Source organism: Oryzias melastigma, linkage group LG24 (assembly GCF_002922805.2).
Source record: "Oryzias melastigma strain HK-1 linkage group LG24, ASM292280v2, whole genome shotgun sequence".
Lineage (NCBI taxonomy): Eukaryota > Metazoa > Chordata > Actinopteri > Beloniformes > Adrianichthyidae > Oryzias > Oryzias melastigma.
The window spans coordinates 23,411,185-23,437,692 of NC_050535.1; the positions used below are offsets into that span (position 1 = coordinate 23,411,185).

At 41.6% G+C, this 26,508-nt stretch overlaps 1 protein-coding gene across 2 annotated transcripts in view; it reads left to right on the top strand.

Moving 5' to 3' along the window:
• The first annotated feature begins 587 nt into the window (after nucleotides 1-587).
• hivep2a (HIVEP zinc finger 2a) overlaps nucleotides 588-26,508 on the top strand; it is a 105,080-nt gene continuing 79,159 nt past the window's right edge. Inside the window, exons 1-3 of one of the 2 annotated variants that reach the window (XM_036210628.1) lie at nucleotides 589-666; nucleotides 746-941; nucleotides 18,963-19,002. The gene's annotated coding sequence lies outside the window, so the exon portion shown is untranslated. Of the gene's footprint in view, nucleotides 942-18,962; nucleotides 19,003-26,508 lie in introns of both variants that reach the window. The other variant, XM_024291949.2, reaches the window with a different exon arrangement.

Here is a 26,508-nt window from a genome sequence, read left to right on the forward strand (position 1 = left end):
TGAGGAAAACAAACCAAGCTGAAGGGTTTGTTCACCCATCATTGGCAAACTGGGGTCGGGAGGAAGGGAACTCCCCCAGCTGTCAAGCGGTTAGCTGTTGGACTTTATTTAGACTTTTACCTGCGAACAACATCAGCTTTTTAGAACTCAAATGGTGTCTTCATTTAATCTAAGACAGTGACGCTAACGTGAATGGCAATATTTACACATCTTTGGTCATAAGCAGCCTGCCATCATGATGATTGCGCAGACCGAAGGGGAATCCGAGCAGACAGACAGGCAGGTCGCTCCAGAGGTGACCGTAAGCAGACAGACAGGCAGACAGGAAGGCAGACAGGCAGGCAGGGAAGCAGACAGGAAGGCAGGCAGACAGGCAGGTCGCTCCAGAGATGGCTGTAAGCAGGCAGACAGACAGGCAAACAGACAGGCGGGTCGCTCCAGAGGTGACCGGGGAATCCTGCTCGCTCGTCCGCCAGACACTGCCTCCTCCTCGGTCACTGCCCCCCGCCTTGGTTGCGCATTGGGGGATCCGACGACGTCACACAAGCGCGCACACACAAACACTTGAACGCGCGCACGCACACGCCCCTGTCTTGCGTTCTCACTCCTCTCTGTGCTGCTATTCTGGGAAGTGGCGCTTGGAATAACCCCCTCGCGCGGACGCGTGTACGTGTCTCCTGACTTCACCCTGGTACACGCTCACAACACAGGCAGACGCACGCATTTACTTTCGGTCTGCCTGCAGAGGAAGGAGCTCCGGCAGCGGAGCGGATCTCCTGCTTTACGCGCAACTTTCTTTCCGCCGATCGGTCGCCTCTTCGAGCCGGTCACTCCTTTTCCTCGACCGCTGTGGATTTCTAACAACCGAGTCCAGCCAGTCCAGAACCGACTCTTCTGTCAGCGCTACTGCTGTTGTCATCTCGGAAATGCGCAGACTGAAGGTAAGAGCGGAAGCTTGCTCGATCTTTTTGCTAAAAAGAGCGTGTCGGCGGGCTTTTCTGCGCCATGGTCGAACGTAGGGCTTGTGTCATGTTCACTTGATCCTCGGCATAGCTTATAAGGGCACGGCGTTGTGGGGGGAATACCCCGGGCAGCGTTTCGCTTCATGCAGATTACCCGGGTTGCGTAATATCCCGAGGAATTTGCAGCAGCTTAGGCGGCCACAGCCTGGCGGCCAAAGCCGGAGAGGACGCACGGAGGCGGAGGCGTGTTGGTGGATGTGAAACTGTGGAACGTACGCTCTGACGCGAACCTCTGCGCTCGCGCTTTTTCAAAACACATATGTGGCTTCAGTAAACAGGGAGACCGAAGGCCGTCTCACCTGTTGGAGCCTAACCATTAGTGGATCCTTGGATCACTTTCGGAACGCGCGCAGAGGTAACGTGAGCGCGCTCTCGGCGGTGTTTCCTTGTTTGCGCTCAGGACATTCCTCAGATTGGCTGACACGCAGCCGCGTACCCCCGCTCGTTCTCTGCGAGAGAACTCGGAGTCAGCCTCCCGGGAGTGACTCTGCGTGTCTGAGGCGGAGGACGATGGGAGGCGCCCTGGCTGGTTCCGGGAATGTTCCATGACGTGGAGCCGCCTAGAGAGGGGCCCTTCTAGGGAGGCTCCGACATACAGATGGTGCAGCCGTTTTTCCAGCTGCTGGAAATTACGTGAGCAACTTTCACAGGTTGAGGCTCTCCACCTTTTAGTAGACACATGTGGGGGAAACGTGCCAGAGCCCCTCCAATCAAAGATCAGGGGTCAATCGAGGTTCAGACAGATTTAAGGGTCCATCGTCTCACAGTGGAGGTCCTGATGATTCTGGCTTCAGTGTGGCCTTTCACAACATCTTTCATGTCATTGATCAAAGGTTTTGATTTATCATAGTTATCCATTTTTCTACATGGACAGAGTGGAACACAGCTGGAATTATTTTAACTGCAGAAGTGCTGACTTCAGGAATGTTTGGAAAGTCCTTTCTCAGTAACAAAACTTTGGGTTAAACAAGAGAAACTCTGACGCCAACCCCGTTTGGTTCTGTGGGTCCTCTATGGGGCGTGGATGTATGTGACTTGTGCGTGCACAGCTGATGCTTGTACATTTAAGACAGGGATCTGAGAGTCTCTTGGCAGTCAAAAGGAGACCAACCTACGTACCATCTGCCCTGCTGCCACTTCAGATGGCCATTACACACACACCCACACACCCCCTACAAACACACACACAGACACAGGAATGTGCATACAAACACACTGATCCACACATACACAAAAACGCTCATAAAAACAGGCAGATTCACACACAAACTGAAACAAATACAAACACGCACACTAACATTTTGGGGGGTTATTGTGTGTTTATATTTGTTTAATACATCTTTAGTAGAAATGACAGGTGTCAGTGGACTGGGACCCCCTCATTTCTTTCTGGGCTGTGAACCCCCATTGGGGTCAAGTTGTAATTCTGTTATTGATGGTCAGTGACGACTCAGTAGCAGTAGGTTGTGAACACCTGTATCAGGGGTTGTGATTGACCTCCCACCTGTGTGGAGGCCCGTGACTGTGTAGTTGGGGTGCTTCAGGAGCTGGCCTGTACTTCTTCAGAGTTTGGCTGGTGACCTCGGCATGATTCTAGACAAGATCCCGGTGAAACTGTAAACTACACAAAAGTCAATGCTGACAACAAATCAACGCAGATTCTCTCAGTTACCTTCAGGGTCATCTGTCTTTTTAAAAAACAAGTTAAACTCTTTTAAAAGGGGCGGTACCATGAAAAAACAACTTTTTGAGGTTTTAAGTGCATTATGCTGTTCATTACTCTCTATAAAGAACCCCAATCCATTTATGCATTTAAGCGTAATCCTCTAATACCCATGAAAACAAGCAGGTACTCACAATCTGATGTCACAAGGTGAGAACAGCCCCTTTTAGCAAGAGTCTGCTCTGACAGCACCGCCCCCAGTCTAACACTAACCCAATTTCTCCTTTGAGCTGGCAGTGATCATCAAGAAAACTTTCATTTTGATGAACAATACTGTATATCTTTCATCAGTGTCTTTTCTTCAATAAATTCCAGCTCAAACAGATGTTCGTTGGCTTAGATGCGGGGTTGTAATGGATGTTGTTTATTTTTGTGGGAGAAATGCTGACATTCTGTGAAACAACAGCTCCAGGATGATGTCATGAAATAGGCAACCTATGGCGTTTAATCTATGTCAAAAGTCCACGCAGAAATGAGACATCTCCATGCACGTATCACACATTCTTCGCCGACAAATCCTCGCATCTGCACAAACATGACACAAATGAAGGAAAGCGGTCAGGTTCATTTTGGAGCAATCTGGGGGGAGGATGACCTGAGAATGACCTTCAAAATAATCTTTACTTTCTCAGACACCATAGCATCCCTCGTGCCCGAGCGAGCAGCTCACGCACGCAGAAGTAGACAGTCTCTCGTGCGCGAGGACTTCTTCTGCTCGCGAGAGGCTTAAAAACAAGGAGCAGAAAGCACTCGCGATGCTCTGAATTGTCCGCAAAGGGAATGTGTGATAAGTGCGTGGAGAGGTCTTATTTCTGTGTGAACTTTTGACATAGAAGAAACGCCGTAGCGCAGGCACATGCAGCAGCAGATGGAGCTTCAGAAATCGAGTCGTTTCACTTCAGAGGAGGAAAAATTTATGAAAACAACTAATATTTCATATATGTGTTTTTTAGTGGTCCAAAGGTAATATATGATCACATATATGGATATAGTTCCCTCTGAAAGGCTTAAGAAAATCATGGTATGGCCCTTTAAAAACTTTGTTCTGTTGTGCACACAAACATCACCACTACTCTGTCCAACAATGTGAAGCTGGTTTGTGGAGGTGTGTGCTCCTGTGCTGCAGGTGTGGGTCCTGTGCCAAAAGCAGGTAACCTGAGCTCCACACTGAGGTCCTGACGTATTCCTGGAATTGAGCGCGGTGATTCCCCACTCCTTTTAGTGCTGGAAAACTCTGGCTCCTCTCCTGTTCTGAAGAATCAGTGCTTTAGGTTCTGCCGGGAATGTGCAGGAAACAAAAATGATGTCACTCCCAGTATAGTGTTCCTGTGGTGTGATTCAGCTCCAGGGGGTTATTTTGTTAAATGTTTTAGGACAGACTTTTTTTTATTCTTATTTGAATTTCAAGAATATTTCAGATAAAGTAAGTCTGTCATTGTGGTGACAGAATGACACAGGATTGAATTCTACATTATTATTATAATGAATCTCCTCCTGTTCATCAACTCAACAAACTACAAAAAGCATTTTTTATTGTTTTATTTGGATCAAATCCCAACACTCTTTAAAAAAAAGACGAAATTTAATTAAATCATAAACTGCAACATGTACTCAACAAGTTTAAATTGTAAATCCAAAGGAGTTTGGCTGTGTTTTTATGGCGGCCTGTGCACGACCCAGCCATTTTAAATGACAGCATGTGTGGTGATTCACATCAGCCTTCCAGAACTTGGTGTACTGGCAGTCAGGTTTGATGAAAGTCAGATTTATAACGTCAGAATTTCATTTGTTTTTTCCAAGTAAAAAAAATATAAAAGAGAAAACTGACTGAAGTTAAATGGAAAAAATCGGAAGTCTGAGCTTGTTCCTCCATGTTTTTTTCATATGCTGGCTACCATTGTGCCACACTGCATCTCCACAGATGGAGCATAAAACAGACCTACTTTCATGACACCACATGACAGATTCACTACCTAATTAATTAATAAAAGACAGGTTTAAATGTCTTGTTAGAAAGGGAGAAAATACACTCCTTTATAGTCTGTTATCTGTTACACAACCAGATAATGAAAACTGAAAAGCAAATTTTCTAAATCTGTTTTACTCCCCTGTAACTGCCTGGTTTTCTAATTACTGTTAGTAAACAACTACTGTAAATGGCCCATGCAAACACTGCATAGACCCATTTTTATTAACTACACTTTAAGGACGCCTTTTAAACTCAACCAAATCCATCTTGAAGATCCCGTCTGGGTGTAAATTTTTGCTTTGGAGGAAGCTCCAAGTATCCTTAAATGACAGAAATGACAGAAAGTTGACACCCCCCCATGGTTTTAATGTCTTGTTGAGGAAAAACTGGTTGTTGGGTTAATAAAACAAAGATGCAGATCTCTGTGCACATGTGCAACATTCAAGCTGAGACTTTCAGTGACTTTAAACCACATCTGATTAATGGATGGTGCGCTGTTGCCATGGAAACAGCTTGAAAGCCAGCTGTCCTGTGATCAGACACATCGGTAGAGTCAGTGGTGTGATGGATGCATTTGTGCTGACTTAAAGTGGAACACGCACCCTGATTCTGCACAAGTGCTAAGCATGCACGAGCCACACGACTGCAGGAGTGCTTGAGGGTTGTTTGTGTGCAAACAGCCCTGCTGGTTCCTACATCTAAACTGAAACTAGCTCATGTTCCACGATGTTCACTGTGAACGATGGAAAAGTTTGTTCTCAGAGATAGAAAATCCTCCAAGGATAACTCCACATTACCTGACATGTGGTCTGGGTGTACCTGGCTGAGTCGGCTAAGGCGCACCACCCTGACCCTGCTCAGGATGTAACGTTTTATGGTTCATGCAGGACGCCACGTTGCTTTTATGGCATCAACAGCTCGATGCTGAAGCTGCTGATGTAGGGTTCCCACCTGCAGCCCAGGCCTCACTTCATACCATCACCTGAGAGCTGGAGGGAACCCGAGAGCGGTGTGCTGAACCGCTCCCGTTTGAATTATTGAGACTCCTCGCACAAATGCAGAGACAAAGCCTAACCGGCTGGATGACCCGCTTCCCCTGTGCTTCAATTTCATGTCGACTTGCCTGGGTGGGGTCAAGAACAGAGAAAAGGCCTAAAGAGAGGGAAAGAGAGAGGTAAAAAAAGAGGAGCTCAAATATGAGTTGGCGATTCAACCAATACTGAAAAAATGACTGACCATATACAAATACCAAATGCATCTCAAAAACAAATTTTTACCCAAAATAAAGAAAACATTAAAAAAGATAAACAATTAATTGTATCCGAATGACTGGAAAAACACCTTGACCTGCTTTAAAGTATCAATGCATCATCTACACATTTTGGGCTATAACTCTTTTCAGTATAATTGTCAATCTCTGGTGTAATCCTTGTGCTACCTTATGGGTCCAGATGACCCCACCCTTACATTGATGTGATCCCTCCCATGACAAAGGTGGACAGGATTTTATGTCTGTCACAAACATGAGTGAAGAAAAAAAAAAGTTCAGCGCGCTGTCTTGTGGGGTCCAGATGACCCCACATGCCCAAGATACCACAAAGGTTAAACTGAGGTTGCCTTAAAGCGCCATGCAAAAAAACAAAGAAATCCACAGATAGCTTCATAAATCTCCACTGGCAAAATCCAATTCAATGAATCTCATTTGAATGATTTCTTTACCCTTAACAATAGTCTTTAGGTGACCAGCTGATTACATCAAATAGTTTCAGTGTGAATCCTGTATTGAGTAAGCAAAGTGGGAAGGTAAACTCTCCCCAGATCTGGAGGAGCCCTCCAGCAAGCTCAGACTGAAAGTTTCTTAAATTCTAAATGTTGTATATGTGTTCAACTTTCAACTCAAAGTATGCCATTTTAGACACTCCTCTGAGACACACAACATCTGTCCAGATTTGAAATCCAGAAGCTCATCAAGTCAGAAAATACAGTTCCATTTTGACTTCATTCTGCTGTAACCTTCGAAGCCTTTACTCACACTGGTCATCTTTTTTCTCTAGGAAGCAGAACAACGGCGCGCTACAGTGCCCAGGGACCCTGGGCTGTAGGGCTGGGCGATATATTGATATTATCGGTTAATTCCAATTTGTTGTTTCAGACGATTTATTTTTTGAAAATTGAGATTTTATTTTCCCAGCTTTCTGCTCCTGTGGGCTTCCCTAGTTCAGCGCAAAGTCAGCCCGTTCGTCTCTTGTAAAGCGCAGACATGAAAGCTGCAGCTACCAGAGGAGAGAGAAAAAAAAGCTTGTTCACAAAACAAGAGAAAAAAAACGCGTATGCCTCAAGAAGCCCCCACTTCACCCACCGCCTCCCTTTGCTATTCGTCTCTGTGCTGACTGTCTCCATGTATCCTTTAGCTCTTAGGCTGATGCAGTAGCAGGACATGCAGGGATTTTCCAGACAGAACTGGAGGATAAAGCTGCTGGTCTACAGCAGCAACAGAATGTTTAATAAAAGTGTTGATTTAAAGACAGCACTGTTGTTACACACTGAGACTAGCATGCTATGATACTAGCTGCTAATGCTAACGAGCTGTTGCTGTGTCTCCCATATGTAAACATGGAGGATCAGTTCAAAGTTGGGTAATGTTTTGGGACGAGGCGGATAAATACAACAATAATTCAGAGTATAAATCTGTATTTTAAAAATATAATACCAGATATGAATCCACTTTGCACTATTAGTTGTCTGTTTGTAACATTACAGAGCTGATGTTGAGCTGGTAACATTTTTTTTTTAAATGACACTTGGGAATTTCCTATCAATCAATCAATCAATATACTTTATTAATCCCCTGGGGGGAAATTCATTCCTAGTAAAATAATGTAATTATTTGTCCGGAAAAAACCTGCTTAGACTTTCGTTTATCTACCGGCCAACTTGACTGATGAGTCAAAAATTCAGTTTTGGTCACCGAGGTTGTGACTCAAAACTTGGAGCATCAAACCACACACAGTAAAATCCGTTCGAAGGCTGTTACTACCATAAGTTTTCTGCTGAATGAGTGTAGTGTTTCTCTTTATAGGATGCTTAAGCTAGCGGTAGCTCACAAAACACTGGCTGCATTGTTCTACAAACATTTTTACATTTGTCTGTCTTTGAGCCAATTTCCAAAGAAAATGTTAAAATAAAACAGCTGGTAAAAATAATCTGTCATTTGTAACCTTTGTTAAAGAAAGTAATAATTGGGACAAAAACATCGATCAAAATGGAAAATCGAATTTGAAATGAAAAAATCGGAGATTAAATTATTTGGCCATATCGCCCAGGTCTACTGGGCAGTAGACCTCGCTAGATTTGCTGGGCACCTGGGCAGTGGCGACAGCTATCAGCTCTGCCGGAGCCTGGGGAGTGGAGCTTGCTAACTCACTCAGCTATCCAGCGGGCGGCTGGCTACCGTATCAAATCAAATCAAACTTTATTTATAAAAGCGCCTTTCATACTCTCAGCAACTCAAAGCGCTTCACATTTAAAAACAATACATACAAAATAAAAGCCCAACCCACCCTTCACACACACACACACCCTCCCCATAACACATACACCCATGACCCCACACACAATGAATACTTAAAAAAAAAAAAACTTGTAAAATAAACTTAAGGCTTGGCTCTGCTGTGAGGAAACAGTATTGAGGATTCTATCATACCAGGGACCAGCTCAGTCAAAGGAACATCGCCATGGCGCCCACCCAGACCGGGACAGCAACAGAGTCCACTCCACAGCTGTGAGGATGCAGTGCAGGACTCCAGCCGCCCCAGCAAGGGCGAGAACCACGGCAACGACCCCAGACCAAGCAGACAAGCCCTGATATGATAGAACCCACAGGAAACACTGGGGGTAAACAACAGTAATATAATAAAATGAAATACCGTATTTTCCGGACTATAAGTCGCACCGGAGTATAAGTCGCAGTAGCCAAAAAATCCATAATGAAGAAAGAAAAAAAACATATATAAGTCGCTCCAGAGTATAAGTCGCACTTTTAACAGAATAGTCCAACATTTATGAACAAATTCAACAAGCCCGACGTAACGTTGCATTTGACATTAAATGCGATTAATGCGTCAAATTCAAGTCCGCTGAATCTTTTGATGTGTGTCTAATTTAATGCTTAATGCTTGTCCAAAAATGTGTTCATAAACTAGACACTCTCATCGGAGAAGCTGTCTGAAGTTTGTATGTAAAATAAATAACATTGAAATTGAGATTAAATACATAAAATATTAAATAAAATTCATAAAGAGGAAAGATAAATGAATGAATAAATAAAATAAATTAATAAAAACAAATTTAATAAATAGGCAGATAAGATCATCTAAAAGCAGAATTAAAAAGGTGAGTCTTGAGCCTTTTCTTAAAAACCTCTACGGTCTCTGCGGCCCTGCGGTTCTCCGGAAGGCTGTTCCAGAGGTGAGGACCATAATGGTAGAATGAAGCCTCACCATGTGTTTTGGTCCTCACCTTAGGAACCACTAGCAGGCCGGTGCCGGAGGACATCAGGGTCCGCGAGGGTTCATACTTTAAAAGAATATCATTGAGATAAGAAGGCCCAAGACCATAAAAACATTTATAAAACATTAAAAGAATCTTAAAATCAATCCTGAAACGCACAGGGAGCCAATGCAGCGATTTTTATCCGTCCATCCAGCTCACTGTGCTCTGTGACAGGCCGACGATCTGTCCAGGGTGTATCCCGTCTTCATCCAACAGTATCTGGGACAGTTTCCGGGAACCCAGCAGCCCCTGTGGGTTAACAAAATGGATGGAAGTTCATGACCAAAATCCTGGCTTCGAGCTGCCATCTTGAATGGTTATTTCTACCCTTTGATATAGTCACTGAAAACATCACGTGCCCAAAGCTGAGTCCTTGATTGTAGACGCTTACCGCACCTTGTTGCACCTGATGCATAAATTAAATCGCGCCGGCTCTTCACCTAGACTTAACATTAAAACTTGAAGCCCCTGCCGCGCCTGTTGTGTTCGGTGTGAATGCACCATGAGACTTTCTCGTCTAAAGCTCCAACTGTCTTGACAGTGGATTTGAAACAAGACATTTAAATGTAAGCAGCTCTAAGGTTTGATGATGTCTCTTGCTGTGAGACAGACTTTTCTGTTTGTCTTCTTCAGTTAACCGTTCAGGATTTCAGCTTTAAGCTGTTGAATCTTTCAGAGATCAAAGCCTTCTCAACAGGAAAATAGAATTTAGAATTTTTGTCATAAAAAGTAAATTTTTTTTTTTGTAATCACATTTTATTGACATTTTTGAATAATTGTACAAAACATGAGACAAACGAATAACAAAAAAGAACAAAAAAAGAGAAAGCACATTAATAAAAAATAACAAACAAAAACAAAAAAAAAACAAAACAAAAAAAAAACACACACAGGTTGGTCCAGGCTGGAACAATCAGAATTAAAATATATATAAATATATACATTTTGTAAGCAAATACATGTGATACAAGCGTCTACCTATGCAGTTCTGCTACATACAATCATATTGACAAAAAAAGAGAAGAGAAAAAAAAAAAATTTGATCAGTAGGGAAATCGAAAAGGTAAACCTTGTATATAGTTCACGCAGTCATATTATAAATCCGCCATTCCAGAGAGCCTAAACCCCTTTGAATTGTGGCGGCCAGATCACTGAGTAGATATTCTAATAAAGGTCGCCACAGCTCCACAAAGATGTCTTCATTGCCCTTTAACCTTGCACTCAGCCTTTCCATTGGGAGAAGCTTAAAAATTTCTCTATACCACTGAGTTACAGTTGGAGGTTTGGGTTCGATCCAGTTAAACAAAATGCACTTTCGTGCTAACAATAACAGTTTGCATAACAATTTGTTCCTGTCAGGTATTTTGTGTATAGGTGGTAACCCCAGTAAAAAGTGCCCTGGATCTTTAGTTATTTTACGTTTCAGAATGGATTGAATTTCTCTAATGATACACTGCCAGAATTTCGATATTTTAGGACTGGTCCAAAAACAATGAAAGTATGTCCCGGTGAGGAGTTGCACTTCAGACACAACGGTGATCTGTGTGGGTCTAGTTTATTTAAAAAGTGTGGGGTCATGTGTTGTCTATGTAAAATCTTGTACTGTAACTCTTTGTATCTGTTGCTGATGAATAGGGAATGAGTGGATTGTATACATTCTCTCCAGCTAGAGTCATCATCATTTATTTGTAGTTCATCTTCCCAGCGCTGGATAAGTTTCCTAATATCGTGTTTGTTATAGTCTTTAAATTTGGTATGGCATTGTTTAGTGAAATTTTTTTTGTCTTAATACACATCAAAATGTTTTCAGCTGGCCCCAGTTGTAGAGTCGCCTGTGACCCCTTCAAGTTTGAGTTAACAAAATGTCGAGCCTGTAAGTAAACAAAAAAATCCTTGTGGGGAAGCCCATACTTCTGTTGCATTTGTGTAAATGACATCAACACGTCACTTTCAAACAAGTCCCTAGCCACTCTTATCCCTGCACTGTACCATCTACGGAAAGTTACATTTTCAATCCCTGGAATGAAATTTCTGTTATTCACGAGAGGGGTTAAATAAGAAAAGTTGTGGTTGTTATTCATATACTTATTCATATCACGCCAAATCTTCAGTGGGTTTTCAATCAACAAGTTATCTTTCAGGTTTTTCTTTTTGTTAACAAGTTCACCTAACAGTGTAAATGGCGAACATCCCCAAGACTCAAGTGGGTTCCCTTGATCATTTAGGTAAGAGGAAATCCAATCATGTATAACTCTACTGTTACAGGCCCAATTATAATGTACAATATCTGGAAGAGCAAGTCCCCCATCATCTTTTGGTAACTTAAGAGTTTTCATACTCAGCCTTGGCTTTTTTCCCTTCCAGATAAATTTTGAAAAATCGCGTTCTACCTGCCTCGCCATTTCCTTAGTAATGTATACAGGTAGCATCTGTACGGGATACAGATGTCTGGGCAGAATATTCATTTTAATAAGATTAACTCTACCCATCCAAGACACAGGGAGCTGCATCCACCTAATGATGTCTGTTTTAATTTCTTTAAAGACCAAATCCATGTTAATCTTCAGAATATTTTTAACGCTTGGCGTGACATGAATTCCTAAATATGTGAATCCCGAGACAGACAAAGTTAATGGAAAGTTTAGGGACCCGGCAGGTTTTTCATAGCCTCCCACTGGCATAGCTAGTGTCTTATCCAAATTAACCTTATAACCAGATAAGGAGCTAAATACATTTATAATTGAAATTACAGCTGATATAGACGCCCCGGGATTAGTAATAAACAACAAAACATCATCGGCGTACAAAGCAGTTTTATATTCCGTCTCTCCAATTTGAAAGCCTGATATATCAGAATGACTTCGTATGGCCTCAGCCAGCGGTTTGATCGCCAGCGCAAAAATTAGCGGGGAGATTGGATCACCCTGACGCGTTGACCTCTCGAGACGGAATTCTGGCGATCTAATCCCGTTCATAAGGACACTTGCCCTCGAAGAGTGATACAGTAATTTTATCAAGTTGATAAACTTTTTGCCCAGACCAAACCTTTCCATGACCAAAAATAGATACTTCCATTCGACACGATCGAACGCCTTTTCGGCATCGAGAGATATTATAAGGCCTTGTGTTTTAGTAGAGTTTGAGTATTGGATAATGTTAAGTAGTTTCCTCATATCACTAAATGATAACCTATTCCGAATAAAGCCAGTCTGGTCTGGGTTAATTATAGTGGGTAAAAAAATCTCTAATCTTTTCGATAAGATCTTGGAGAAAATCTTGCTGTCTACATTTATCAGACTAATAAAACGATAAGAGCTGCACTGATCAGCTGGTTTTCCTTTTTTAAGTATTAACGAGATATTCGCAGCATAAAATGTGTATGGGAGAAGACCTGCACGTGCTGAATGGTGGTACATATTTAAAAGAGGGTCTTTTAGTTGGTCTTGAAAGATCTTGTAAAATTCTGGACCATAGCCATCAGGCCCGCTAGCTTTCCCACTTTGAAGGGACTTAATTGCACTCACAGTTTCTTCCTTTGTTATTTCCCTTCCTAGCATTACTTGGTCCTCTGTTGTTAAAGATGGTAAATTTATTTTTTCAAGAAAGTGACTTATAGCATCTAACGTTGGTGAGACCTCTGACAAGTATAACTTTTGATAAAAGTTTTTCATAATATTTACCAGTTCTTTTGTTTCATGGTGGTTTTTACCTCTTTCGTTCTTTAAAGAGGAAATAGCATGAGATTCAAGTTTATAAGCTGCTAGACGAGCCAGCAGTCTTCCTGGTTTATCCCCCATTTCAAATAGTCTATGCCGCGCGTAAAAAACACTAGCCTCTGCTGTTTGGGTTAAGAGTTGGTTTAAAGTTGATCTTGTGGCTTCCGTTTTTTTAAGGAGAGGCAAGGAGAAACATGTTTTCAACTGTTTCTCTAGATCACTTAATTCTTTTTCAAGCTTAAGTTGTTGTTTTAAGGCTTCTTTTTTTTTGCTGTGGTATATGAGATTATGGCCTCACGTAAAAAGGCCTTTAATGCTTCCCATAATGTTGATGGGTTAGTGTCATCGTTATCGTTAGTTGACCAAAAAAGTTCAATTTGATCCTTCACAAAGGTGAGAAATAATGGGCTATTTAAGAGTGCGGGGTTGAGTCTCCAGTTTCGTGGTACATTTTGGGTTTGTGGTGGAAATATAGTCATGCTGACATCTGCATGATCTGACAGGACCCGAGTACCAACGTCACATTTTTCTGTCCTATCCAAGACCAGTCTGGAGGAGAAAAAATAATCGATACGAGAGAAACTTTTATGTGGGTTTGAATAAAATATATAGTCCTTTTCATCTGAGTGGAAAGTCCGCCACACATCAAATAACTGTAAATCAGAGCATATACCTTCAGTTGCCTGCCTCATTTTAGGGGATGTGAATTTATTGGGAGGGTTTTGGTCTATATCTGGATTCATAGTACAGTTAAAATCACCGGCAAGTACAAGAAATGGAGTAAGATTTGTAGATAGCTCAGATAATAATTTAGAGTAAAACTGTTTCAGATAAACATTTGGAGCATAGATGCATCCAATTAACACACACTCCCCATATAAACATCCTCTGATAATTACGTATCGATGTTGGTCATCTTGAATACACTCATCAAGAAAGAATGGTGTATTTTTGTGTATTAATATTGCCACACCTCTTTTACTGGTCGAGTAAGAAGAATAGTAGACCTGTCCAACCCGTTCTCTTTTGAGTTTTTCATGCTCCTTATCATTAAGATGAGTCTCCTGTAGCAGAGCGATGTTAGTTTTTTCTCTCTTAAACCAGTTTAGTATCTTTTTACGTTTAATGACATTGTTAATTCCCTTTACATTCAAAGAAACATACTTAGTAGTACTCATGGCTAAAAAATGTGGTCAGTATTGATATTAGAGGCAACCACAATAAGGAGAATTTGGTAGGGATGCTTGTTAATAATAGAAAACAAAATGTTAATAAGTAAATATGCCTGGACCAAAAAGTAAAGTTTTAATGGACAGGGGGTGGAGTTGTGAGCAGAAATTGATGGTTGAATGGTTTTATCAGAGTGCCTGAAGAACAGTTATGAGCATCACTGATGCGGTTGTGTCTGTGTGCATGAACACATACACTTCATGTGTGGTCCAGCTGTGCCAAAGGAAACCCCTTTAGTCCTGCTGAGGACTTCACTCAGCTTTTAAAACAACAGTCAAAGCCCCTGCCTCCCCAGTACTGACACCAGGCTGAAACCTTCAGGCTTCCCAAGCAAGGAGGAAACTGAAACTTAGAAGCTGGTTGTCTTCTTTCATGAATTTGTGTAGCAGGTTTAATCTTTGTTTTGTAGTCACACAATTCCCATGAAATGAAAATCTTGTTATCTGATGAATGAAACTGAATCTTACAAAAAAAAAAGAACATACAAACCTGTGATGTTAGCTGGTCTTCATGTCAGGCAAAAATATAAACCCAAAGTGAACTACATGGATCCTTGTTTATTTAGAACTAAAATAAAACATATAAGTTTGGGTAGAGGACAGAGGAGCAGCAGCATAGAGAAGAGTTTGTTGGAATATAGTAGCATAAAACAATCATAATAAAAATGCAGCTAATACAAAAACTCTGAAACTTTGAGTTAGATCCAAAGCCATTCAACATAGAGTTAGACATCTGACGGTTGGTTAGAAAGGCTTCATTCCCACAATCGGCTTTTAAAAGCTTTACTTTGAGCACAGCTCAGAGGAGGAACATGTACTTGGCTAGCGATCATCCAATATACTGTTTTCAGGATGAATACATAATGTCATTAAGGCAATCATCATTGTGGAGAGTAGTCATTTGCAGAAGAAATACAAACATCTGGGGTTTAAAAGGGTAATAGCTCAAACTTCAACTTTATCTACAGGTTATACGTAGATTTTAGTTGGATCTCAAATATCACTAAAGAATGATCTTTATTTTGACACCCAACAGAATCTAAATCTAAATTCCTAAAGACAGTCTGGATCCACCTATCTGCAGAAGTTTAGAGTAGCCACATGGTCAAATGCTCATCATAACTTAGAACTTTTTTTGAGGGCCTTTTAGTTGTTTATATCTGAAGGCTTTAACATTTTCTCTCTACATAAAAGTTCTGACAGCATCAGAACACATAAAAAGTGCAATTTTCTGTGTTTTCAAATTCTCAGTTGACTGAATAAAACTAGACTGACCATTGCTATCATGGCATTTTCTGTCTCAGTGCATTGCTGTTCTGCAGCTTCTCATATTCGTTCTTTCCTGTGATTAAAAATATCTGAAATTTAGGTTTTTATTCCCCACAACCACACGCATGCTTCTACCGTCATGGAATGTTTTCATGTCTGTTTTTCAGCATCATTGTTTCATGTTGGAGATGAAGATGCTGCAAGCTAGCACAGCTGCTTATGTTTACAATATAATGTTGCTACTGTCTTCTCGTCACAGTGGTGATGCTCCTACTAGTTGTGAGATGTAGAAGACTAGGATGTTCATTACAATTTCTGGAGAGTTCTTATGCTTAAGTAGCTCCAACATGAGACGTGCGGATTCTGTTTGCACTTTTTCTTTCTTCTCTGTGTCTAACCCTAAACACTATCATGCAAAACTCAATCTCGAACACCTGGTGATATTTACCTGAGATAATACACCCAATAAAAGGTACGTATCAAAATATATCAAAACATGGACAATATATGACACATTGCAGTAGTTATCTTTTATTTTAAACTGTATTATGTCAAACAAAGTGAAAGAAAAACTGCAAATTAGGCATTGTAAATGCTCTAAAATTACTAGAAAATTAGGAACTTAATGGAAAAAATCCTTAAAAAATACTGAAGATAAACTTGGTTTTAGGGATATTTGAGACTTCAGTGGTGAAGGTTCAGTGTCTTTAACACAAAAGCTGCAGGAGAGAAACAAATGTCATACTCTGAAAAAGTAAAAAAAAACACTGATTAAAATAACTTTATCATAAGATGTATTGTCTTGGAAATCAACACTTTAGTTAGTTATTCATGAATGCTGCTCTAAATAAAAACAACCAATTCCAGGACCACTCTTATTTATCACATTTCTTACATACTATCACTAAACATAGGGTAAGAAGCACTTCTCAGGAGTGATGCTCCTGGTGTTGGTCCTGGTGTGAAAGAAGGCAAAATGTTTCATCCAGGTCTCCTAGCAGTAGCCGAGGTCTGACCAACCAAGAGCGCTTGTGAAGTAGCTGTTTTCAAGTCTCAAAAATAGGCCATGCCCTCATCCTCATTGGAGTGTCCTTCTCCATCCCTGACCAGCATTAGATATCTTGGGCATAACATCAGGTGTAGAAGGGGCAGCAGGGGAAGTGCAATGAAGTAAGTACAAATAAGTATTTGAACTCCCTGTAATGTTGCAAATTCCCCCACTTAGGAATCATAGAGGGGTCTGGAATCTTCATCTTAGGCGCACGTCCATTTGAAATCCATAAAACACGGCGTATGATTAAAAAAAACAACACTTCTAAATTAGAAGCACCTGTGGAGCTCATTAGCTGCATGAAGACACCTGGTCATACGATACAATCAAATTGGACACTTAAATTATTAAAAAGCGTAAGAAGCTTAACATGACTGTCAATCTCGGGCTGAGGCTCCACGTCAGATTTCACCTTGTGGGGTCTCAACGATCCTAAGATAAGTGAAGACTCAGTGGAGTGCGAGCGAAGTCCGCTCCGCTCTGCAGTTCACACCAGACGGGCACTTTTCCACGACGGTGGACAGGCGCTTCTGTTAGAGCTTTTTTTTGTTTTTGCCGTCATGGGTAATAAGTTAATAACCTAAAGATTCTACCCCATGTTTCCGCTAAGAGGAACTGCTCTCTGCCTCCCTGTTGTTGTTTTACACCCAAAACCCAGCCCTCCATGTTGATCTGTGTGTGTGTCTGTTTGTGTGTGCTGTGATTGTATGTTTATTTTCATCTCTACAGTCTGTTTAGACACAAAAACATGATCACATTTGTGAATCGCGGTGTTTTATTGTGAAAAATTGGTTATATTTTTAGATTAAAATGGATTATTTCATGTATTTTGATGTAACTTCCTGCCAGAACTGACGCAGAACGCTTGCAGCTCGCGCACAAAATAGAGCAGATGGCGAAACGATCTGCTGCTAAACCCGCACATGTCCAGGCTAGGTTTGCTAATGACCATTTGGATGATGATTTGATGAGAAAGGCGGACAGAGAGAAGCCAGTAGGCTATGGGGGTTACTCGCCTCCCGGATACATGCCGCACTGGGAGTGGGGTGCACACAATTTTCCAAGGTAGAGAATCTAGACAGAAGTGCTCAGCCCCTTTGAGAGCATGCGGTGCAGTATCAGCATTGGTGGGCAGAACATAGAAGGAGCGTCGTTGTGGGACAATGGAGGGCAAGGGAGAGTGGCACGCCACCAGGACGCAGAGCAAGAAAAAGGAAGTGGAATGGATCACCAAAGAGGAGATGTTATGTTGCACACTCTTTTAGCGTCTGGTCATTTTAAACTGACAAAGGATTCCTTGTGCTTGGTAAAGCCTCAGACTCCATTCAGGATGAGTTTAAAGACTATGTATGACAAATTGTGCATTAACCGTTCTCCATCGATCAAGCCTGCTCAATATTTTTGCCCTGCTCCCAGCTGATCAGAACCATAATGGTGGTAGGAGTTTTGTAAATTACCACATTCTCCCATAATGTCATTTTCAGGAACAAATATTTCCTCGTTCATTCTGGGGGTTACATTCTATATATAACCGCATAGGGAAAATCCTGAAGTAGGTTTACAGATGTTTAAGGCTGTAAATTCTTCATCACACATTTTCTACACTTCTCTCAGACAGACAAACATTTCACGGTTTTCTCTCTTTTGTTTAAACCCTCAGAGTTGATAGAAAAATAAGTCTAGTTAAATGGGATCAAAACAAAGATCTGATCGCCCCTAAAGAATAAACCAACCCTGGCAAGCTTGTATAGAGACACATCACAGAGGAAATTGATTGGCAAGGTCAACAGCCAATCCGGACGCAGAACAAATTGGGCTGTGGAAACGGTGAAAAAAATAGCATACAAAACTGCTTTGAAAAATGACTGCGAACCTTTGAGACCTTGACAAGTAAACCACAATACAGTGAGCGACTACAACCGAAAAGGTCTCCCCCGCACAACTGACCACTTAGTTTCTCTTGCACACCAGATACCTCTTTGTGGCCACAAGAGACCAGTACTATTTGTATGTCCTTTAGAAGCTCAGTGAAGAAATAATTCTATAAAAAAAAACAGAGTCAGGGTTGGGGTTTCGTTTAAGCTGATCTTTCTCCTGATTTTGAGCACCGTCATGGTGTGCTTGTGAGCTGCTGCCTCCCTGTGAGATGCAATTCTGCAAGGAGAAAAAGGTCTACCCACTCGTGCAGGTTGGAGTGCAGCAGCCCGAAAGAGCAAGGGCTGCAGGAAGCTCAGAGGCAAAGCTACAGCCTTGGTGGAGTCCTCAGGTACCAGCACATGTATGCTCAATCATCACATGCAGATATACGGATCTGTGCTTGCACACTGCGGGACAGGCCACAACAAACCGATGGGGACGTGTCTGTCTCCACAAGCTGAAGTAACACTTTGTGTGTTTCCATGGCAATAATGAAGCCTTCTCTCCTCCTGCAGGACATTCTGATGAAGTGGAGCGGAGGACAACGCGTCACAGGTGAGCTCCTCACAAACCTTTGTGCCTGCATATGGGCAGAGGCGTGCTCCAACACGCAGCCAGAAATCTCAGATATACAGTAGGCAGTGATTTCAGGGGGGCTTAGTGGTAAGCTAAGGAGAGGGAGACTGCACCCTGATGGAGGGTTTCAGAGGAATACATCAATAAAATCAGGTTGATGGATGAAAAGTCACTTTTAGAACTTCTTGGGATAATAAACCATTACCAGGATTTAAAATGGCTGATTCTTTTGTCATGAGAAAGAAAGACGCTCATGCTGGGAGACAGACGGCCAGAATTATGCTCACTGTTTTATTCCAGCTGGTTGCTGAGGCAACCAGCCAGCTTTGTTACCAGAGGTGTGACCTTGGCAGGAGGTGTAAATGACAAAGCTACCATCAGGAAAAGTTTTTCAGGATTTCTTCTTTGGCATTGCCAATTCTTATAACCGTTTAACTTGGACAAAATTAATATGCACAGAGAAACTCCCAAAAACAGAGCTCACTCATTAACCACTTGATTCAAATGTTTTTATTTCTGGTTTATTTTTGATGTCAGAGTTAAAGATGAACATTACTTTGTTGTTCTTGTAAAGACTTAACTTAAAAAGGCATTTAAAAATGAGCTTAGCACATCAGAACAGGCTGGGTTCTGAGGGTCATCAGATGTCTTCAGGTCAGCAAAGAGAAGTTAAAGTAGTTGCTATTGTAAAGCTCCAGTCTGTGTTTCTGTGGGAAAAAAAGGATAACTCAGAAGTGAAAAGAGCGGATACTGTGCCAAAATCCCATCCTAAATAAAATCATATTTCAACTTGTTCTGTTGACAGACTTAAAAGGTCTTTTAACGTTTTTTCTCTAAAACAAGTTCCTACCTTGTTATTCAATGTGCCATGCACCCAAACAGACACACATTCCCAGAATGAGAGGCATCTTTCAATGCACGCTCCACAAGCACTGATGCACTTCCTACGTAGATTCTCTGTTGTGTGTTTGTGTGTCCAACAGTGTGTAGAGAAATGCTACTGTGCGAGGTTTCAAGCCCACATAGACAGGCTCTGAGGTGAAGATGCTAATCTCTGCTTTACATGATCTATTTCTGTGCTCATCCGGAAACAACCCCGCAAATGCAGACTCGATGGTAACAATGCACACACTCACAAAGACACCCCCCCACACACACACACATACCCACACAGATGCATATACAGACACAGAAAATTTGTGGCTAGAACTTGAACCAGGTACATTTTTCCTTTGAGGCAACAGTGCTGTTCTGTAGACAGGAAACTCATCACAGTATAACGTCACAATAACATCAGTGAGACAACCTCTGAACTTTTAGCGGCTCCACACTTATCTCTGATGTGTGGATGAGCAGAAATATCAACTCTGTTGAAATCCTGAGACTGACAGGGACAAAAGCAGCTCGATGTTTAACATTCACAAACATGTAAGTTATTTTCTGATATCTTCAGCATTTTGTTCTTTTCGTTTTCTGTTTACAACAGAAGCAGGTTTTTCATCACATTTGAAAAAAATTGAAGTAAAACTTCTGAAAAGATCACAGTCTTTTTCCTCCTTCTATTTGATTCTATGACTTTCTGGAGGAAAGAAGTCAGCCGTGTCTAAAGTGCGTATCAATTTGTCAGATGTGTCTCATTTATTGTTTGGGTGTCTCAATTTTGTCTTGAGTGAGTGAAGTGTGTCTGAAGTGCGTTTTGGGTTTTTCTCTGATGTTTCTCGGGTATATCTCAAGTTTGTTTCAAGTGTCTCTCAAGTCAGTCTTGTATTTTTAAGTGCGTCTCAAAAGTGTTTTTCCAGATGTGTCTAAAGCTTAACACAGGTGTGTCCTAGATATGTTTTACATATGTCTCAGGTGTGTCTTAAGTTTACCTTGCTCGTATGTCTAGTGCACTCAGGTATGTCCCGAGTATTTCTTGAATGTGTCTCAAGTTTTTCCAGGTGCATGTCAAGTAAGTTACCTGAAACACATCCAAGACAAACTTGTGAAACTTCTACAATATGCTTGTAACAAATGCAAGGTCTCGGGTGCAACTCAGGTATGTCCCAAGTTTGACTTGGGTGTGTTTTAGTGCACTCTGGTGTTTCTTGGATGTGTCTTCGGTTTTGCCATGCATTTTTCAGGTGAGCATGCCTTCATTTATTTTCTTAAAGAAGGATAATTATTATGGAAGCATAGGAACAGCCAAAAATGTGTGTTTTGGGTGGGGTCGAATCCATTTAACATAAATTACAAGTCAAAGAATGTTGTTTACATCCTGCTGCCAAAAGTTACAATTTTTTTTTTTTTTTGTTATGAGTAACGCATTCAATCTATTTTTGTTGGTTGAAATGAATAGTTTCTGATGCTCCTCAAATGTTTTTTGTGTGGAGGTTTGACGACAATGCAAAGATATAAGCAAAGAAAAGAATGAAGCAGCAATCACCTGAAGGTTTTTACAGTCTGGAGCAGGCTTGCTCTCTTGAACAGCACTGTGCATGTTGTGACATTTGAAAATATAGGATAGGAAGCGGATTTTTGACTCTTAGTAGAGAAACACGTGGAACACGTACCAGACAAGAAGCAGGTTCTCCTCCTGTGGCTGAAAAGGCTTCTAGCAGTCAGGCATGGACAAAGAATGAAGCAGCTTTTCCTCATGAAATGAGGTGAAGTAACAAACAGAGCGACAGATGGAGAGGTGGGAACCATGGTAACCTCTCAGCTAGTACTGTACATTCAAAACAGAAAAGTAGTACAGAACAATCCAAGCTTTTGAATTAGCTGAAGTAAAGCAGGAAATGCTGCTGCAAGAACGCACTGAGAGAAGAGCCTTGAGCTACAAAAGAGCACTGTTATGTTTCCATGGAGACCACTGCTTGGAGCATGGGGTGAAAGCTGCGCCCTCGACAGTATCTCATGGAGAACAAGCTCTTCATGTACACACAAACACATCTACGTACACAGGACATGTACATGTCTGCTGATGATCAGCTGTGAGTATGTGAAAACCCAGCACCAGAATTTGAATAGCATTATGGGATATAAATGTTGCAGAAACTGGAGCAGGTAGATTGGTTCCTGTTTCCTCTAGGTAACCAGAAGTCTGCCAGCTTCGTTGTGTGTGCATTCAAATTGCATGAAAAGCAGTGTGTGTTTGTGTGCACATGCATTTATGTACCCATATGTATGTATGTGTGCTTCAGGGTACAGAGCAGCACAGTAAAGAGCTTGGGTTTTTGCTTCCGTGTCTGTTGCCTCTGCAGGCTGCAGATTTCCTGTGTGTCAGTAAATAAGTGTTTGCTCAGACTGCTGTGCTGCTGGCACTGACGGCTACACATGTCAGGCACAGGCTGTGAGCTGGACTCATACAAGCTGCTCTCTACTCTGCAATGGGCCAGGACGAGGGAGTGGAAGCTCAGATTTCTTGTGTGTTCTGACCTAAGGTCCACCTTCAGTCTTGGCTGTGAACGCTCCCTCTGAGAAGTAGCAGCTCTACAAGTGGAGCCAACCCAGAACCATGCAGAAAACCACAAGACAATCATAAGGATAATGGATTGGATGTTTTTATACTTTTCTAGATGCTCAAAGTGCTTACAATGTGTTTTAGAAGGATGCCTTAAGACATAGAGATGGAGGGATGATTGAACAGAGGAGGAGCTTTTTTGCTTCCACACATTTAGCTCCAATCTGTAGCTTCTTTAAGACCCTATTGCAAAAAGTCTCAGCATTAATAATCTTTTTCCCTTTTTAATTTTGTTTCCTAAGTGTCCCCTCTTCATCGGTCCTCCTTTCATTTATCTCCCTTCATCATTATTCTATTCTGTCCCCTTTGTAGCACTTATCTTTCTCTCTCCAGCTGGTCTCTGTCTATTTAACTTTTGTTTAATTTAAAACCATTGTTATCCTTTTTGCTACCTGTCCTACCTTGGCACACCCATCCTCTTTTTCCTTAACTTCTCCATCCGTTTTGATCCTGTTTGTGTTCTATTCTGGTCATTAACGTTCTTACTTTTCCTCCATCAATATTCTTCTTATACCCAAACATGTCTGTTCTTTTTCTGTTTCTTTACCTTCCACAGTTTTCTACATCAGCCTTTCAGAACTTGTACCTTCAGTTGTTCATTCCTTCTATTGCCTCCCTCAATCATTTGCCAATGATGGGCAGGTGTCTCACGTTGGTGATGTCACTTCCTGTCAGAAACAAAAGCGATAGACAGTAACCCATTTCAGAGCTCTTTTCCCCGCATTTCTAACAGGGAAGAAGGAGGAAAGAGGAGGAGTCAATGCAGTGGTTTTTGGCAGAAAGAGTACAGCAGGTGCCTTACTGTGAAGCACCACGGTTAAGGCCCACCCGGATGTTTCTGTGTTTGTGCATTTGTAACATCATTTCCTGTTCATTAAGCGGAGTCGGCAAGCATCTTTGGGGCATAACCACCCTCCAGAAGTGTTTCTGTCAACCTGCTTTTCATATTTTGGTTTCAAGAAGCAGCTCTGAGACCTGGAGTCAGTTTATCTTAGCTTGGTAGTGGAGAGGGAGGGCAGTTGCATGATGGGAAGTATCTGGAGGAAGATGGAGAGGTTGGAATGTTCTGAACATAACTGTTGGTTCATAAATGCTCTTTTAAGAATGTTTTCGGACTGGGAAAGTCCTTAGGTTTGGATCGAGTCCTAAAGATTTTATTTGGTCTGTATTCAGACTGGCGTCGACCAGAGACTTCTGTTTTGGACCAAACTTTGTAAACAAAACCATGTAACTAAAGACCTCCTCAGTCATTGGCCAGCAGTTACAGGGGTGGGTCAAAACAAAAAGAGAATGATGGAGGTTCTACGGTGCTGCGGTTTGCCAGGATTTTTCCCTTATTCAAACTTTTTATTTGGCTGATAGATTTTGAGCGTCTGTATGAGGGCCAGGTTCAACTCTTTTTACTGCTACTGTGGTACAGGAGGAGTACTGCGAAGCGGTGGATCATATCAGACTGAGGAATCTCAGCGCGAACTGAAGTTCAGTCTGATTGGAAACAGAGACCATATGGAAAGATGGGTCAGAGAGCGGTTCCTGGTCCAGTACCAGGAGTTGTTTGTGCGTATTCACATTGAAACTATGTTCTGCATTATTAAGGGGAAAACAAACTCCGGTGTAGGTACCACATCTACTCGGGGTGTCAGAACGGCTCGGGGGCCTGCGACAACTGATGACGTCACACTACGGAAACCCCACTGAGACAAACTACTTAGCTGTTGAGATGTGCTCGGGCGCTTCATGCTCGGGTTCGCGTTTTCACGGGCACACTACGGAAACCCCACTTAGACAAACTACTTAGCAGTTGAGATGTGCTCGGGCGCTTCATGCTCGGGTTCGCGTTTTCACGGGTTGCTCGGGTTCAACAAATTGTATTCATTTTTGCTGATGAAAAGGTGATGGAAATGCATTTTTGCCACATGGAATATGTCCAGCCAAAATGACATTGCTACATGTCCGCACTATACGAGTCCTTTGTGCTCGGGTTCTACTCATTTGTTTTCATTATACGTTTTATTGTGTAACCTAGTTCTTTCCCCTCATAATTATGGTATTTCGAATTTGAAGGTATGTCTGGTGTCATTTGTTGTACCAAATTTTAATATCATTCAATAAGTAAGAAGAAATTTATAACAGGGAGACCTACTAGCAAGACAAATTTAATTCTCCAATGTGAAAAAACAAATGACTGTATAGAAAAAATCTTGTGAGCAGTCTGGTTTAAATAATTGGACTGGATGTCTGTTTCAGCTATTTTTATCTAAAAAAAAATTGATAACTCTAATCATATTCAGCAACCTCCAGCCTTAAACATTAATTTAAACTTCACACTGACTTACAGAACCTTGTCACTGATTTAAAAGGTATGATTGCAGTTATATTTCCTTTCTAAACATGTTTAAAATAATAAATAAAATCGATTTACAAAAAAAGAGCACACTTCTCTTGGTTTGTCTTGCTAAGCGTGTGCGAACAAACGTTCAAGTGAACAAACGGGAGTTTAGTTAAATTCAAATCGGTGTAGAGCCAATCAAACATTGAGACGTCATCACAGCCAATCAAACATCGAGACGTCATCAGTTGTCGCAGGCCCCCGAGCCGTTCTGACACCCCGAGTAGATGTGGTACCTACACCGGTTCACTTAAAGCAGACTAAAAGTTTCCCGCCTGAAAACACCCGTCTCTAAATCTCTTTAGTAAGACGGACCTTTCAGAGAATGCTGGTCGCTAATTATAGTTCTTCCCCCTGAAAACTTAATTTTTCTGTGTGTTAGCATGATTATGAGATAAAGTGCAGGACATTGTCTGCAGCATTCATTTATGCCTCTGAAAGACTGTGTAACTTCTCCTGACATGTCTACTCTCTTGGACACGTTTTGCTTTCCTCATAAAATCCTAATCTCCCGCTGCAAGCTCTGGAATTGACATCCTAGCTAAAATGGGGATGGAGATTGTTCCTGCAGCCTCTAGGATTAGCAGGTGCAGCAGCGAGCCATCTCCCAAGCTAACTCCATATGCATGACAGTAAGAGTGATGGGCTCTGTGCTAGCTCTTCTCAGAGTTAAAAGCTTAAAGCTAGCTGAGCTGAGTTCCACCTTTTCTGCCAAATGATGAGGGATTAGCACATGCTAAAGATGGTTTGCTCTCAGAGCGGTGTAGCGGGTTGTAAGTCTGACCTATAAAAGTTTGTTAACGTCTGTCTCCTCTACGGGGATAAGTGAAAAGAACTGGTAGGACAGGAACCACCAATTTGTTCAAATTGACGTGTCACCTTTTTTTAACAGAAGAAACCCCTCAGACATTACTGGTATCAGAGTAGGTTCATATTAGAAGGCTAAAAAGTGTCCGAAGGCTCACACGCCCGTGGGGTTCTCTTTCATCTCCTGAGAACTCTCCAGACTGACGGAGAACGCTTGCTACATTGGCTAAGTGGAGAAGCTGCACTAAGATTTCAATTATTTTATTTATTCATTCATTTTCAGGGGCTGTTCTTCTGTTTTCTCTAGTTTTTTGGGTCAAATTTAAAAAATAAACAAACTTTTACAGACATGCAGTCTGGTGAAAAATAATTAATTCCAAAATGACAGACCCCTCCAATGTTCCCTCTAATTTTTTGTGCGTCTGAGCAAACACAGAAATTCACTGAGCGCTCCTTCGACCACCATTAGCAACAATGAGGGTTCACTCTGTATTCACGTCTATATTTCAACTGTCTGAAATCTCTTATCTTAACAAGTCATGTAGCTTATTAAAAGAATGAAACTAATAAATGTTCATCAAATTGTGTTCAATGTGAGTGATTTGCAACAATTACAATGAAAAGTAAGAAACATTCAGGAAGCGGGTCCTGATGTCTGGGAATACATTTAAACTCCACTTTAATTGTTTAGGACTTTTCTTGCTACAAAGAATCTTGAAGTGCTTTCCATAATAAATAAAAGAAAGATACAAATCGTAGTTAAAATAGCAAACATACTGTAGCGTCC